The sequence below is a fragment of the Chrysemys picta genome, chromosome 4 (assembly GCF_011386835.1).
Source record: "Chrysemys picta bellii isolate R12L10 chromosome 4, ASM1138683v2, whole genome shotgun sequence".
NCBI classification, from domain to species: Eukaryota; Metazoa; Chordata; order Testudines; family Emydidae; genus Chrysemys; species Chrysemys picta.
In genome coordinates, this window is record NC_088794.1 from 105789687 (window position 1) to 105806233 (window position 16547).

General features: G+C 42.7%; 1 long non-coding RNA gene across 1 annotated transcript in view; it reads right to left on the bottom strand.

The window, feature by feature from the left end:
• Positions 1-7870: 7870 nt before the first annotated feature.
• The window catches only part of LOC135983160 (uncharacterized), a 66020-nt gene continuing 57343 nt past the window's right edge, over positions 7871-16547 (bottom strand). Inside the window, exons 2-3 of the long non-coding RNA XR_010600681.1 lie at positions 9025-9104; positions 7871-8005 (exon numbers count right to left, since the gene is read on the bottom strand). This is a non-coding gene — a long non-coding RNA (uncharacterized LOC135983160). The remainder of the gene's footprint in view (positions 8006-9024; positions 9105-16547) is intronic.

The following is a 16547-nucleotide window of genomic DNA, read 5'->3' on the forward strand; positions in this document are numbered from 1 at the left end:
AAGATTAGGCAGAGGTAGATGCCCTGGTTTCAGGAATGTGATTTTCACCATTCCTGTGAAAATCCACCCAAATTTGGCCAGGTTATAAGCCTCTAAATATCACAGCTCACATATGCTAAGTAAAGGCTTGTTAGAGTTTGCAGCATTAAGAAGATTCTGTCTGCACTGAGCATGCTCCATTCCTATACAGCTCCTATACTCTAACCACGTGGAGCATGCTCTATCATCACAGAATGATTGAGTATCCTCTATCCCAGGGCTTTAGAGACTGAGCAGGACTTTTCCTGCAATTGCTTCTCCTGGCAGCCGAAGTGGCACCAGACCTAAAAGGTGAAAAACTGTCTCTCCCGTGCTCTCAATGCTCCTCTTGCAGATCAGGCGGCATGGAGAAGAAGGAGGCTGTTGTCTGACTCAAATGCAGAAGGTTGAAAAGCAATATGGGTAAAGAGGCAGGAGCTTGGGTAGAAGGAAAATAGGCGCAGGCAGGGGAGTAGGCATAGAAAAGATTATAACACACTCTTCTCCAGAACCTGGAATTGAACTCAGAACTCACCATTACTCTGCTGTCAGGAAACCCTCTAGTAGCTGGTCAACATAGAGGATAACAGTCTATTACTTCTACCACTTACCTCTATTAGTTCAAGTACTAGAAGTTTGTGTTGTGGATCTAAAAGTCTGAACCCTGCAATAACCTGTATGGGGGTCAGTATAGTTCACATCATGCAATTATTATTTTTTCAGTTTGCTTTTGAAAAGACCTTTGGAAATTAATTTTTTCTAAAACTACTTTAAAATAATGTTAAAGTTGCAAAGTCTAGCACTCAAAAGTTAAGAAAAGCCAAGGCAATCTTAATTCATCCTCATTTTGCATGTACTTTGTGACAAAGTCTTTAATTGCATGATTGCCAGCTATTTTTTCCACATTGCACAGAATGGGCCATGCTCTGGGAATGAATCAGGGAAGGATAGTGAAGGAGATTGTTGTCTGTAAGACCAGGGCCGATGCAACCATTTAGGCAAACTAGGCGGCCGCCTAGGGTGCCTAGTGGTTGGGGGTGCCTAAAAGCCCGCTCAGGCGAGGAGGTGAAGTGGAGGTGAGCTGGGGCAGGGAGGGCGCGGGGAGGGCCACCCACAATAAGGGGGAGAGCGCACAGGTGAACCGCTCCCCGCCCCAGATCACCTCCACTCTGCCTCCTCTGCTGAGCACACAGCCCCCCTCTAAGTCTCCTCCAATCGACGCCTCAAGCCTGCGAGGGGAGGAGAATTAGAGCGGTGCTAGCGTGCTCAGCAGAGGAGGCGGAGCCAAGGTGAGCTGGGGCGGGCTCCCCTAGCAGGGTTAGCTTCCGCGGTGAGGGTCTCCCCAGGCAGAGTTAGCTGCCGTGGGGGGGGGCTCCCCGGGCAGGGTTAGCTTCCGTGGAGCTTGGGGGGAGTCTCCCCAGGCGGGGTTAGCTTCCGCGGGGGGGCGGTCTCCCCGGGCAGGGTTAGCTTCCGTGGGGGGGGGTCTCCCCGGGCGGGGTTAGCTGCCACGGAGGGAGGGTAGCTGCTGCGGGGGGGGCTCCCCGGGCAGGGGGGGTGGCGGGCTCCCCGGGTGGGGGGCTGGGTTAGCTGCCACGGGGGGGGGGCGGGATTAGCTGGGGGGGGCGCAAGGTGGAAGTTTTGCCTAGGGCGTGAAACTTCCTTGCAGCAGCCCTGTGTAAGACCCCTGCCTCAGTAGTTATAAAAGTTGAAATGTGGGTAATATTTGAAGTATTGAGGATGGGTGGGCCTAGGTCCGCACAAAACTAAAGGGGGAGGAACCACAGGACCCAAGGATCAATTGAGTATGGGCGTTGGAATGTGTGTAGCAAATGAGGCAGAGACTTGCAGAAGCAGAAAGGAAGGTCTCATGGTAAATGTATTCAGTGCTGCCCTGGAAATTAGATTCTATCCCTGCCTCTGGCTGCCACATGTGATGCTAGGCAAGCACTTAAACAAAGCATTTCACAGGTAGCCACTAACTGTATTCCATGTTTTCTGGGTGCCTAATTTGAGACTTCTGTGGGCAGATTGGCAGAAGTGCTGAGTGCTCACAAATGCAACTGAAGTCACTTGGAGTTGTGCTTGAATATATAAAGTGCTCTGAAAAATCAGGCATTAGGTGTCTCAAATTGAGTACCCAAAATTTAGCAGACTCTTTTGATAATTTTGGCCTTAATTTCTTGCAAGGGCAATCTTAATTCTGATATTTCCTAACTGTTGAACGCTTGATTTTTCAGTCTTAACATTCTTTTAAAATAGTTGCTTTGAGGGGGGTGGATTGTATGCAGCTGTCTGTATGTAGCGACTGAGAATCAAATTCAGCAATGATGTTAGAAGAGGCAATGCTATTGACTCCAACTGCACCGAGACAGTTTATGCCAAGAGTGAATTTAGCCCTGTATTGTTAGAGTTGAATCTGGTAAAAGTTGCTTTTTATTCACTGACTGTTATTCTTAGTCTAGTTAAACACAATTTCTGCCTGCATTATACATCTCCTTTGATAAGCCTGAACAGATGCCATTTCCCCAGCCTCATCTAATGATCTTTCTGTTTTTGCTATTCCCATGTCCACTAAAAATGTGGAATGCTCACCTTCATCATTGCTTTTCTTCGTCATTACCAGTTCCTTGAACAGAGAACCACAATGGAACATACCTGGAAGATTTATCTCATACAGCAGACCTGAAACAGTTCAATTTAAAACTATCATCTAGCTCCCAACCATTCTTCACTTTTTTGTCTGGCCTGCATTTGTAGCCAACTATGATATAAATTAATGCTATTAATTAAAATAACTTCTAGCCTGTTTCCTGGGCATCAAAATGATACTTCTCACCAGGAAATGACAGGATTCAATTCAAGGTTTTAGTCCTCTTTATAATAAAAGTGTGACATCCAGGAGTGCTGGTAAGAGACTAAAAATTATTAACTGATCAAATCATATCAAAGGTTATGCCCCTGTTATATGGTTATACACCCGATATATGGCAGGGATCCAGCCATTAAAAATGCAGATAAAATATAATATCTCCCAAATACAACAACCACAAACTAATATAAAGACAAGGTGGGTGAGGTAATATCTTTTATTGGACCAACTTCTGTTGGTGAGAGAGACAAGCTTTCGAGCTTACACAGAGCTCTTCTTCAACTCTGGGAAATGTGATCTGCTAGTAATATGAACATAATCATATTTTGTTGGAATTATTTAAATTCCACTGAGGTGAACTGTGGTCCATTGTCCATCACTAGTTAGGGTGACAATACATCCCATTCTGGCTGGGACAGGCCCCTTTTTAAGCCCTGTCCTGGATGTCCTGACTTTTTTGGCAAAACTGGGCATTTGTCCTATTCGTTCTTACCAATTGATCATCAACTGGCAACAGCAAACTGGACAAATGCAGGGTGTGGAAGAATGTTTGCTGGAGCAAGCAGCCCCACATGGCGGGGTTTGGATGAATGGCAACACCAGCTTTGCACAGGGTGTTCCTCGGGCGAACGGCAGCAATGCCAGCCCTGCATGGGGGGCAGGAGGGGAGGGAGGAGGGATAGCCCTGTGTGGTGTCCCATTTTCACTTTGAAAAATATGGTCACCCTATCACTAGTTGTTCTGGAATAATGAAATGAGCAAAAGTGCACTTCAGTTTCTCAATAACACTGCAAGATGTTGTGTCTTTCAAGAGTATTATTTCTGTATATGTGGAAAAATACTCCACTGCAATCAGGTAATTATGTCCTCTAAATTTGCATAAATCTGCACCTCATCTTTTCCAAGATCTGTCTGGCAAAGGTGTGTGTACGCTATATGGTTTATCATTGTCTCTTGTGGTTATTTGCACTGGATTTCTCTTCAGAAGTCCAATATCTCCAAATTCTCCATCGAGTTCTTCCATCTTTCTCACACTGCAGCTGAGAAACTTGTTAGCCTTTGATCCTTTGATCACATGCACTTTATATGCAAAGCTAAAGCTTTTGTCTTTGTAAATTTGTTTCTATGGTGAACTGCCCATGCAGTTCAGAATACCTCCAGGGCTAGTCAAGGCTGTGTCAGGTGATTTCAATTCTGGAGTGGTTGAAGGTAATTGTAAGTCCCTTCTGAGATGATGGTCACATCTGTTCCTGAGTCAATTTTAAAGTCAATAGTCCTTCCATGAATATTCAGTTTCACTCTCCATGCAGACTCAGTGTCATCACACATGATAGATCCCAGAAACAATGTTTTTTGATTGTAATATCAATCAACTCCCTGACTGCTTTGGTGTGGCAAACGGCTGAAAAATGTCCATATTTTGTCCATTTATTACATATTTCACCTTTAGCTGGATACACATCTTGAGGTATGAAATGTTCCACATCTTGTGTGTTTAGTCAGAAATTCTTTGTAGTTAGCCTGGGATTCCCTCATAGCCTCAGGGCTTTTATGGTAATGACTTTTAGCAATCATGCTGTTTCTGTGTACAGCTTCTAAGTTAGTTGCAGGTTTTTCAAGTTGCTCCTGACTTTTGTTCTGTTGTTGGACTAGATCAGATTGTTTTACTATCTGCATAGGTGTGAGTAAATTTAAGTCTGTTTTTAATTGTAGTTGCTGTGAGAGGTTCTTGTCTGTTAACCCAATAACCAGCCTGTCTCGTATTTTCATGTTTTTCAGTCCTAAAATCACAGTTTTCAGCCAATGCATGCGGAGCTCTTATAAAAGATTAATCATTTTCTCCTTGTTCTTGAATTCTGTGGTGAAAACATGCTCTTTCATAAAACACATTTATCTGAGGTATAAAGTATAAACATAGCCATAACACTTTCATAGTAATCTTTGTAACTGTCTTCAGTAAAGGCAAAATATTTAAAGATATGCTCTGCCTGCTTCCCCATAGCATAAATTAAAGAAGATACCTGAATATCTCCAGTTTCCTGGTTGTTTTGTAGCAATGCAAAATCTTACAAAATACTGTTTCTAGCCTGTTTTAAGTTCTCTAGGGCTCTGAAGAGTGACATGTTGGTGAGATCAGTCCTGCAACCTTTGCTGCTTTGTTCGCAACCTTTGTTGCTGTTTTCCTTCTGTTTCTGCTCTTCTCTGGCACCAGTTAGGATACCTTTACATCTGACATCATGGCATGTACCTCTTGTACATGGTAGGTTGCAAGGCTACTACTAGCAGGTCAGAGTCTTGTACCAGATATGAACTAGCTGCAAGGCTTTGTTCTCAGAGTGATACACCAGAGCTGTTCATTATAAGACCCTTTAATGCACTGCCAGGAATAGCTGTTGAGAACTTAAGTGAGATATGTTACACATGGCTCCACTTAGGGCTTGTCTATACTTACGCGCTGGTTCGGCGGCAGGCAGTCGAACTTCTGGGTTCGCTTTATCGCGTCTTGTCTGTATCGATAAATCGAACCCAGAAATGCTCCCCGTCGACTCCAGTAATCCTGCTCGGCGTGAGGAGTACGCGGAGTCGACGGGGGAGCCTGCCTGCCACATCTGGACCGTGGTAAGTTCGAACTAAGGTACGTCGACTTCAGCTACGTTATTCACGTAGCTGAAGTTGCGTACCTTAGTTCGAATTGCGGGGTTAGTGTAGACCAGGCCTTAGTGGCTGAACAGTTTGGCATTCCATTACAAGAGTATCGTGCTTAAGAAGCTCATTAGATTTTGGCACGAAAGTTTTTGTCTTTCTGCCAATAGGTCTGTCAATTCTTAATTCTAATAAAGCATTCTGAGACGGGCTGCAACATTCATGTAGAAGAGGGAGGAGCAAGAACAGAGCAGGTAATAAAGACATCTTTGGAATTAGTTCAGTCCACCTCCACAGATATACAATATAGGATTGTCTGCACGTGCTCCCTGCTGCCTCTGCTCCAACTTTTTCAGGCCGAGCAAAAAGTAGGAGGGTATATTCTGAACCTGGGAGTGTCAAGTGACAGAGGGTTCAGAGCTTCAAAGAGGAGGAGATTTCAGCCTGAGGTTATACTACGAGTGTTTCTTAGCTGGTGCGGGGGAGTTGGAAGGAGCCGATAGAGACATGGGAGGTTTTGAAAGGTATTGAGTTTAGGAGGAGGGTTGATTGGGTTGGCAAAATTGAGTGCAGAAAGACTGGAGTTAATTGTAAGAGAATTTGTGGTGTGTGTGGTAGGATATGAGCTAGACTGGAAATGGATAGCGTGGGACTGGGAGATAACAGTGAAAGGGATACAGGGGTAGAGAGATCAAAACTGTTTTCTCCCACCCTGTCCTTTCTATAAAGGTCACAGTTTTTCATTCTGAAATGGGGAGTGGAAGAAAGTGTGTTCCTTTTTCTTCCTACTTCCCCACCAGCCTCCCTTACCCTCACCACACCACTTTCCTGAGACAGCCCTGAACACAACGTCCTAGTTTTTCTTTAAGTATGTAATCAGCCTGCAGGTGGAGAGAAGAAGGGTTCAGATTGTTAACTGCAGCCACATGACTTATTTGGCATCAGTTGCCACTGGACCCACTTTAAACATTTTAACCTGGTGAGCCAATCATATTGTGAGATAATTCCCAGAAGTGATCTTTTCAGCACTAGCCAATCCACCTGTTTCATTATTTTGATATTATTTACAGAAGTAATATTTCAGGCCCTTTTTCATCTCCATAATTTCTGCTCCTTGTTTCACTGGTGTCAATCAATCTCAGTGGAAGTTCTTCCAATTTACAATGATGTAACTGATACCAAATTTGACATGTCATATCTTGGGAAAGTACTGGTATCAAAGTACACTGACCTACCAGAACACTGCTATTCTTCAGACATCTAGGCAGCCTTATCTGTTTGGCTTATATCTAGTGTAATCAATGGTCCAGGTCATCCCTGAAATCCATATTACATATCCACATTACTGTATTTCTTTCTCTTTCATGTCAGCACCATGCATTCCTTCTTCACAAACCCATCTTTCCCTGTCATGGCAATAGCAATGGCAAGGAGGGCACTGACAGGTTGAAACATATGTCCCTGGTCTCCCATGGATCCCCTCGTGTCTACTAGGTTTCAGGATAGGCCTCACAACTTTTCCATTGGGAGGGAAGCAGCCCTCTCCCTCCTCAGTTGGGCAGAGGAAGAAAGGGGATCCTGACAGATTTCCTCCCCCCAGAGCCACAGCAGGTATAATCTGGCCCACTACTCTTTAAAACAGAAATTTCTCCCACAATGAGTAAGCCACAGGGTTTAGCTCCCTAGAACAGCCTTTGAAGAAAGTGCAGTGTGTTTCAATACAGCAGTGGTTCCCAAACTTGTTCCGCCGCTTGTGCAGGGAAAGCCCCTGGCGGGCTGGGCCGGTTTGTGTACCTGCCGTGTCTGCAGGTTCGTCCGATCGCGGCTCCCAGTGGCCACGGTTCGCTACTCCAGGCCAATGGGAGCTGCTGGAAGCGGCAGCCAGCACATCCCTCGGCCCGCACCGCTTCCCACAGCTCCCAGTGGCCGCGGCTCGTCACTCCAGGCCAAGCCCAGGTGATCGGCCGAACCTGCGGACACGGCAGGTACACAAACCAGCCCGGCCCGCCAGGGGCTTTCTCTGCACAAGCAGCGGAACAAGTTTGGGAACCACTGCAATACAGTTTGCTTTCACGTAAACAATTTGTTTGTGACTCATACGTTGTCATCAATATGCCTTCTGTATAGGCTGTTGAAAATGCCATTGAGCCTTTATTTGTATTTGAATCACGTTTACCAAATGTTGAGATTTCATATGATAGTGAGGAGATTTGGAGGGAGTGGGGAATGCAGACATTTTTTTCCATATCCAGGAAGAAAGAGCTCATCTATGTGCTCGATTACTGTGAAAAGTCAATGTGAAAGGCAAATAACAATTCCTGACAAACCCACCTCCTGTCTCTCTGTTTGCATCCTTCTAAAACATCACCTCTCCTCTCCATCAGGACTGGCACTCAGAGATACCAGATGGCAGCATCAAGATTGTAGCACCCTTTACTGTCCGCCCTTTACTGTCTGGTAAAAGTGTTGACATTTCTGCCTGCAATGAGAATTGAAAACATTTAAAAATATATGAAACATGAACAGTCAGTGTCTAAAATGTTGTTTACACAATTGCTAATGTGCTTCGACTTCAATAGAATGCTTGCTAGTTCTGCAGAACTCACAGCTGTGAACGGGACACCTTCTTCAGTTGTTTCTATTACATGATAAAAATAACCTCACTTTTCTCTCAATAACAATTCTATAGTGAGTTCATGGTAACCGTAAAGGACACTGTTGCTACTGTAGTGAGTTTGCTGGCAGGAATTCCTGATCAACAAAGCTCTGAGAATGACATCTCTTGGAATGATCTCTAGGAAGCGCTGCCTCCTCCTCTGGGAGACTTTGTCATATTAGTCAGGATTAGGGTGGGAGTATGCTTCCCAATTTAAGTGGAAGTGAGAGAAAAGTCCAGTTGTTGTAGCAAATCCCTGATAGTCTTCTCCAGTTATTGGGGGCTCAGAACTTCAATGTGTTATTCTCTAGTTGTGCACTGATGTTTCAAAGCTAAGTTGTATACACGCTGCTTCTATCACTTAAAGCAGCGCCAGTTTATGAGGACAAGTTTCATGGGAGATTTTTGGAAGCCCTGCCTGGAATACTGGAAACAGAGGCCTGACCCTGCAATGTGCTGAGCTTCTTCTGGAAAGTGTTGAACAACTTTAGCTCCCACTGGAGTTGAGTTGGGATGCTTGCAGGAGGTACTCCATCCCTCATGGCATTGGGCATTAGCCAGTCAAGGGTAAACACGGGTATGGAGTTTACCCACTTCTAATTTGGGGAATATGGAATTTAGTTTAGGTTAGTTTACCACTACATCACTAGCACTAGCTGGCTTGCAGTACAGAACTGATGTTTTTAGGGAGCATGCTAGATGAACTGCTTCTTCCTATGTACCCCCCTGCAGTTGACTCATGAAGCAGCCTCTCTTGTGATGGGTTTTTAAAACGACTTCTTTTATCATCTCAATCTTTATGCTGGGCATTTGTGGAAGTGAAATGAAAAAGGAAAACTTGCCTCCAGGTTTGGAACACTCGAAGTGCAGAAGTGTTTGGATCCAGGGTTTTGTCTCTGGCCCATCTCTAGTGCAAATCTGAAAAGGATTTAAAAAAATAGCAAAATATAAAACAATACGCCCCAATAAGAAACATAGAAATTAATGTATATAACATTTAAAATGAATTTCCTAATATAAGAAATTCTCTACATAACATGTAACTTGCTTTAATATCAGCCTAGTAAGCAGTTTAGAGATGGTGGGAACTGTTTTACAGTGCATTTAAATTATGAGGCACAGTTTCTGTAAAAAGTAGTGTGCAACAGTTTTAAGATTTTTGCTTTTAGTATTTCCATACTAACTATGAACAGAAACAATAATGATCAGAAATATGGTCACTAAAATTCATAGTTCCTAGGCAGAATATATATGGATGCAATTCGGTATTCTATCTCTGAGTTAGGATGATAGTCTCATTAATTAGTGGAAAAGAAATATCTGCATTTAAATTGATGAGGCTTGAGTATACTATTACACTGATATGTAATTCTGCTTTATGCTATTAAAATTGTCCCATTATATCTATTCCCACTTATTCTTTAAGCCAGTATTTCATTTTACATTTGATTCTCCATTTTGCTACTCTTTTCTCTGTGAAATGCTTTTCATTGTAAGCAAGCTTTCTATTAAGAAGCTTTCTATTAATAACTAACATGGACCTTTAATCTCCAAAGTGTGGAGCAAGAGCAATTAAAAGGGAGTGGGACAACAAAATGTGAGACATAACATACAAATCCCTGGGATTATGAAATAATTAATATATGCTGCTTAAAGTATTAGAACAGAAGAAGCACAAGTGTCTGAGAAATGAATACTAGTTTCTGCTTGCGAATCCTATTTTATTATGACAGGCCGTATTGTCCCAAGATGGAATATTGAAACAAGAATGAATGAGATAAATAGTGCAGGGGACAGTATATGATTTTTTTTTCTAGGAAGTTGAAGCCTACCCATGTCTCGTGTGATTGGCCAACCATTTCATTCTAGAAAAAAAGCTGATTGGAAACAGTTTTCTCCCTCCCTTCCACTCTGATTGGTATCTAAGCCAACCAGATACCATTCAGGTTTTTAATAGGTACAGCCTGTTGTTTAGTGCATTTAAAGGAACATGAATCCTATCCCTACCCTTTGTTGGTTTTTCCCCACTTTATCCCAGTGAGAAACTGCATTTTTCTAATACACCAAAAGAATGAAAATAGTAGAGATTATTTTAAACAAAATATTACATAGATTTATTGAGTGCCTCCAAAATTTACCAGGGGCAATATGCTGTACAATACATTGTCTGATTTACCTCAGAAAAATTGAACACCACAGTATTTTTGGAGGGATCTCCCATTTTTTCTCAACGTCATTAAGAATTTGTGGAGAAAGAGTTGTTTATTAGATAGACCCTGTGGAAAATGAGAATCTGCGTCTTGGATATAGAGAAAAGAATTTAACTTTACCATGAAGAAGTTAATATAATACTTGATACAAAGGGCTGGAGTGAATATGTGGGGCACAAATGGTTTGTGTCAGTGCATGATGTTCCTGGATTTTGTTATTGTTCCTTCATGTTTTAAATGCTCTCATTTCATCATCTGGGCTGAGTGATACCGTTAAGGAAACCTATTTTGAAAAAGTTCAGGGATCTGGTCCCTCTTTATTAGTAGTTTGATGACATCTAGTGGTAGTAGGGTATATAGCAAGTTTTACCTCCTAGTGAGCTGTAAAAACATGATCGCCACATTAGAAACAATCTAATCTTAGTTGTGGGGACAAGAAGACTGAAAAAAACAGAATGGTAGGGACTATTCTAAACGGGGGACAACAGCAGTATCTCCTCCCTTTTCACTTGATGCTAACTGAAAAACAGGGGATTTGTAGTAATTCTTTAGAATGTAAAGAAACTGATGTCCATGTACATTATTTCAACATATGACTCCTCTGGTAGTATCCACGGTGGAAGCTGTATTGGAGACCAGGCTCAGGGTTAGATGATACTGTGATAAAAACCCGTGTTTACTCTTCAGTCTCCACGGTTAGTACTGTAGCATAATGCAGATAATGAGTCCACGTTTTCCAAGTATAAACAAGGCCATAAGGAGCCATATGTTACCAACTAAGATAGAATTGTACAATGTGATAAGGAATGTTAGGTGCTGACAGGACAAAGCAGGAAATATGATGCTGTGGCTGTGTAATACTGAGGGAGTGCTAACCTCTCAGTGCTAGCTTCTCTGTTGCCTTCATTAGAATTTATGCAAGGGAGACTCAGAATCAGGCCCAATGAATGCAATAAAGTAAATTAAGGAAACCACGCTGTGGGAGTTCTTTTTTCTTCCCTCAAAGAATTAGTGTTGAATAACGGTGCTTTGCTTGAATAGCCCTGTTTTCCACAACACGAACATTTTATTTTTAATAAATATTTATGGGGAGTTGTTGGGGGAGGAGGAGATAATATTTCGTTGATTAAAAAACCCTGTGATTCAATAAATGACATTAAGCTACTGTTTTTTGTGCTTTTCTTTCAATACTATGAATATTTAGTGTGTGTGTGTGCGTGCATATGTGTGTGTGCGAGACAGGTGGCAATGGGGTTGCTATGGCAATTACTTGTCACTAATGATAGGAGGGTAATTACTGCAGCAAATTCCCACATAGCTATTCAGCACACAAGTTAGACTATTTCCCCTGTTATATTCCCTCTGTACTTGCAAGATTATCTTTTTTTTCCCAGCAGACTATTCGCCAGATTCTTATCTCACTTATACTGCTGTAAACACTTGATTCTTAGCTCATTTACACTGGTGTAAATCAGGTGTATCTTTAGTGAACTAAATGGAGTTACACCAATGTAAAACTGATTTAGGTGAGCTCAGAATCAGGCCCTGTGAGAGAAAGGAAAGAAACTGATGTATCAGTGAAAAGTCAGCATAGACTCTATTCATTTATGGCAGTGGTGCTCAAACTTTTCCAGTCCCCCCTCACCTCCCACTTACCATTAATGGAATCTGTCCACACCGCCCCTCCATTACGGTGCAGCCAAGGCTTCCTCAGCAACGCAGCTTGGGCTGAAGCTACTGAGCCGGGGATTGAACTGAGGATGGGGGAGGAGCTGGGGCTAGAAGCAAAGCTGGTCTGGGGGCAAAGAGGGAATGAGGGCAGAGCTGGTCTGGGGCCAGAGCAGGGGGCAGTGTAGAGCTGCAGCTGGGGGCAGAGTGGGAGTAATAGCAGAGCCGGACCTGGAGGCAGAGCAGGACTGGGGGCTGAACAGAGTTGGAGGTGAAGCTGGTCTGGGAGCAGATCGGGGCTGTGGCGCTCCCTTACCACACATTGTGAGGAGCTGGCCACGGCCCTGCTGCACATGCGCACACACACACATACGAATGTTCCTCTGCACCCCCCCAAAGGGGGCATACCCCACACTTTGAAAACCACTGATTTATGTCACAATCCAATCTTTCCCCCTTTTTAAAGCTTTCAGAAAATGAAAAAACAATGTATAGCACATTTCTGAAGTAAGTTCAGTTAAAATTAGTTGTATATTTTCCACCTTCCCTTCCCCTCTGCTCGCTGTCCATCAAGATGTTTGCAGGTGGACAGCAGCTCATCACCTGATGTAAATCAGGAGTGGCTCCATTGCACTTAATCTTTAAATTATTTCCATCTCAAAGTGAACCTATGTTTGAAGCATTTCTAGAAAGAATAAGATACAGCTGCAAGTTTTTGTCTGAAATATATCACTGACTTTTTTGGTTTGCAGTATAAAGATGATTAGTCTAGTGGTCTCAAAAACAGAATATCAGTTTCACTGGGCCAGAGTGGTGCTTGGACTAGAGTTTGTTTCTTAATAGTGTCTTCTTTGCCATATTTTTGCCTTTTACTAGTGAAAATAAAATCTGGCTGTCTACTTTTGATTGACTGCGGATAAAGTTATCAAGATGGAGCCTGGCCTTGAAGTCCCTTGTGCGTTCTGATATTCCCAGGTTACAGTGCTGTGTTAATCTGAAAGTATGCACACATACTTTTCTATTTTACCTAGATGAAGCCATGGGTTTCATAACTAAGGCATTTCATAACTAAGCTTTCTATGCACAGAGGACTACCTACTGTGCCACTGTTAATAATGATATTTAGTGCTCATATCCATCTATTTCTTTCAATCTCATTCTTTGAGAAATTTAAGATGTTGTCACTGTGAGATTATTAGTATTAAAGAAAGCAAACATCTATTTAACTAAATTCTTACCAGCCCTTCCACCTCTAAGGTACCAAACTCATTTTGTCCATGTGACATCTCTTATTGTTTATCCAGAGTTTCTTTTTTTAAGTAAGTGTAGAATTATGAAATGTTTATAAATAATTATTTGCTTCAGTGAAAGTAATAAAGCTAAAAGGAAAAAAAAATTGCAATTAGAATTTGCATAAATTCTTTGACCGTGATTGAAACATCTCAATTCATAACTGAAAGCAGGTCAGTGTTTTGGATAAAAGAAAGCTAAATCAATTTGTCTACTGTTGACCTTTCACATTAAAAAAAAAATCATGGTGTAGCAACATGAGTAATTGGGTGTTTAAATAAATTAGAGATGTTCACAGAATTACTTCCCCTTTCTTTGTTTATGCCTCAAGTGCGCCTTTTGGAAATAGGAAGGTTGATTTATAATCTTCTTCAGATGTGTGAATCAGTAAATCTTGTGAGTCATTTGCTCCTCACAGATAGCCCTTAAATTCCCAAGGATTTCATAAGAAGCACTTCCTATTATTCTCACTAAAAAGCTGAAGCCTACTGCCAATTAAAATTCAGTGCACAAGGTGTCCGATAACCCTGATAATCAGTAAAAGCATGTCAGAGAGTGAGATGATTCCTCCTGAATAAATAGAAATCTCAACAAGTAGTTAACTTTCAGTAGGAAGAGACTCATTACTGGGCTGGCTTGCTGCCTATTTCTGTCTGAAATGCTGATTAAAGAAATAACAACATATAGGACAAAGCTCAGTCCTGGCATAAGCAGTAGGGAAGGTAGTGGGAGATATATCAGCTTACGCCAAGGCTGAACTTGGCTCAGAAAGCTAATTAATAACCTGTTTCATCAATTTCAGTACACAGGAACGTTTAATTTTTCAGAAAAGCAGGGACACTGCTTGTTTTATTGCATCAGCACTTTGACTTCTGGTGAGATGAGTTCACATCCCAAAGGGACTTCAGATCAGCAGGGTAGCTGATTCCAGGGTAAAGAGAAAGAGAAAATGTGCAAACTTGGTGAAGCACACCACAAGCTCCAGCTTGCAAACCGCACAAACAGAGATTGCAGCCTGTCCAGCTCACAGGCTCTCACCTAATACAACATGCTGTAAGTTGTGAAGAAATGTGTTTAAGTATAAATAGTCTCTACTGGCTTCAGGAAGTAAAACTGTTCCCTTAGTTCAGTCAACACATTGCTTGCTGGGGAAGCTGAGAGGCCAATGTCCTAGACTCACCAGTGATTTCTCCCTATAAAATGAAAGTAGGCAATAATTGAGTGTATAATATTGTCTATTAGATGGTACATAAAGGCATGCATTGTATGCACATACTGTAGCTGTATAGAAAACATTCAGATTGAGCCTGCTTTTAGCCGGGTGCCTCATACAGTGGTAATTAAGGAGAACAGTATTTTGATTTGCTACTATTTGCAGTTCTGCAAGAAAAACAGGGTTTAGGCCATCTTGTGCTGTGCATTGTTGCCATGCTTAATCTTCTTATTCACTAGGAACAATTACAAGTAACACCTATGGGGAATTTAATTGCTTGGCTCCTTCTCCTACAGCAACTGTAATTATGGTGCAGTAGTATTTATAAAACAGAAACAAAAACAGGGCGTGGCTCTTTTGACTTTTACTAGGGCTTTAGCCCTGAGAGTCCCACAGTTGAACACCAGGCCTGTATCTCTCATGGCGAGAGGCCAAGCTAAATGAAATATTAAAATTATAGTAAAAACCTTAGCACTTACCTAGCACCTTCCATGTAAGGATATTGTATGTATTTATCCTCACAACAGCACTGTGAATTAGCATGACATTCCCTATTTTCCAGATGAGGAAACTAAGCCACAGAAATGGGCTAGATCGTTTCCTTTTGGGGAGAAACCCACAGGAAGGCTCGGAGAAACTAATAAAATCTGTGGGCAAAAGAGGTTGAACTTACAGTTTCCAGTCTCAGGCAGAAGGGGCTTCGAAGGGGATAGAATGGGCAAGAGGCATGGCCTTTCAAGCCCATGGACCTTGAGAAGATATGGGGAATGGATCCACAGAGGCAGGAGACATCCATATGGATTAGTGTTTGCTGCCATTGTTTGAGTCCCTCTCTGGCTGCAACGTAGCAGCAGTGGAGAGGTGATCTGTGGAAGGTGTGGTTACTGTAAGCAGCATTATGGCCTGCATGGAATTCTGTAGTCCCCTGCTTATATCCCTCCCACAAAGCCCTAAACCCATGAAGTTCTGGTGGAGAAGACTCTGCTTGACCCAGGGGAATGGTAGGATAACATGATAGATCTGCAGGTTGGCCCCTTTTGAGTCCCCAAAAGAGATGTCACATCAGAGTCCGCTTAGCTTAGAGAAGAGGAGAGATGATCCAGCTTTCATTGGCTTGCCCACTGTCACACAGAAAGTCTGAAATAGAACCTAAATCTCCTAACTTTGTTATGCACTTTAACCACATTGCTATTTTTGGCAGCTAAATTAAAGCACTGATGGCACACCACAGATACGCATGTCTATGGTGTCTTTGTTGTTATCCCATGCCTCACTTGCAAATTAGCTTTACTTCATTTGTGGGCATTTTGATCTTAGTTATGTTGGGGTAAATTGACTTCAATTATATCCAGCTTTACACCATCGTTACTGAGATCAGAATCTGGGCGCATGGCAGAGTCCCAGAGGAAAACCAGAGCAGCTGTGAGGTGCAGGCAGACCCCAGAGGGAGGAAGAAATGCAACTCTCCCAGTAGGTCATGGTAGATAGTGGCAGTGGCCAGGGACAGCATCTGCAAGGGCAAGAAGAGCATGGAAAAAAGACAGGGAGATGGAGAGGCAAGTTATGGATGCTATCCTGAACCAGAATGCTCTCTGCCAAAATTGGTAGGCCTGCAGTCCTGTACTTTAGGATAGGTCATGTCCTTCAGCCCCTGGACTATAGTGACTACTGGGACCTGCAGCAGCTCCTCCGTATCCCCATAGCAATGCTACCAGCAGCCATTCCCCATTTGAACCAACTGCTGGGCACCAAGAACACTGGGAGCCCAGCACTTCTGAGCCCTGCAGTGCCCCTCATAATTTTGAGTCGTGGCACTCAACTTCACAGCCCAGGCAGACAAGAAGAGGCAGAGGGAAGGTGTATAGTCAACCGTGACTTTAAGCTCCCCCACACACATACACCCCATGTTCTGTTTGCAGGGGTCCTACTGTTGCACTTTAATTTTTCGTGGGCTAAAACCCACTTGTGGGTTTAGCCCAC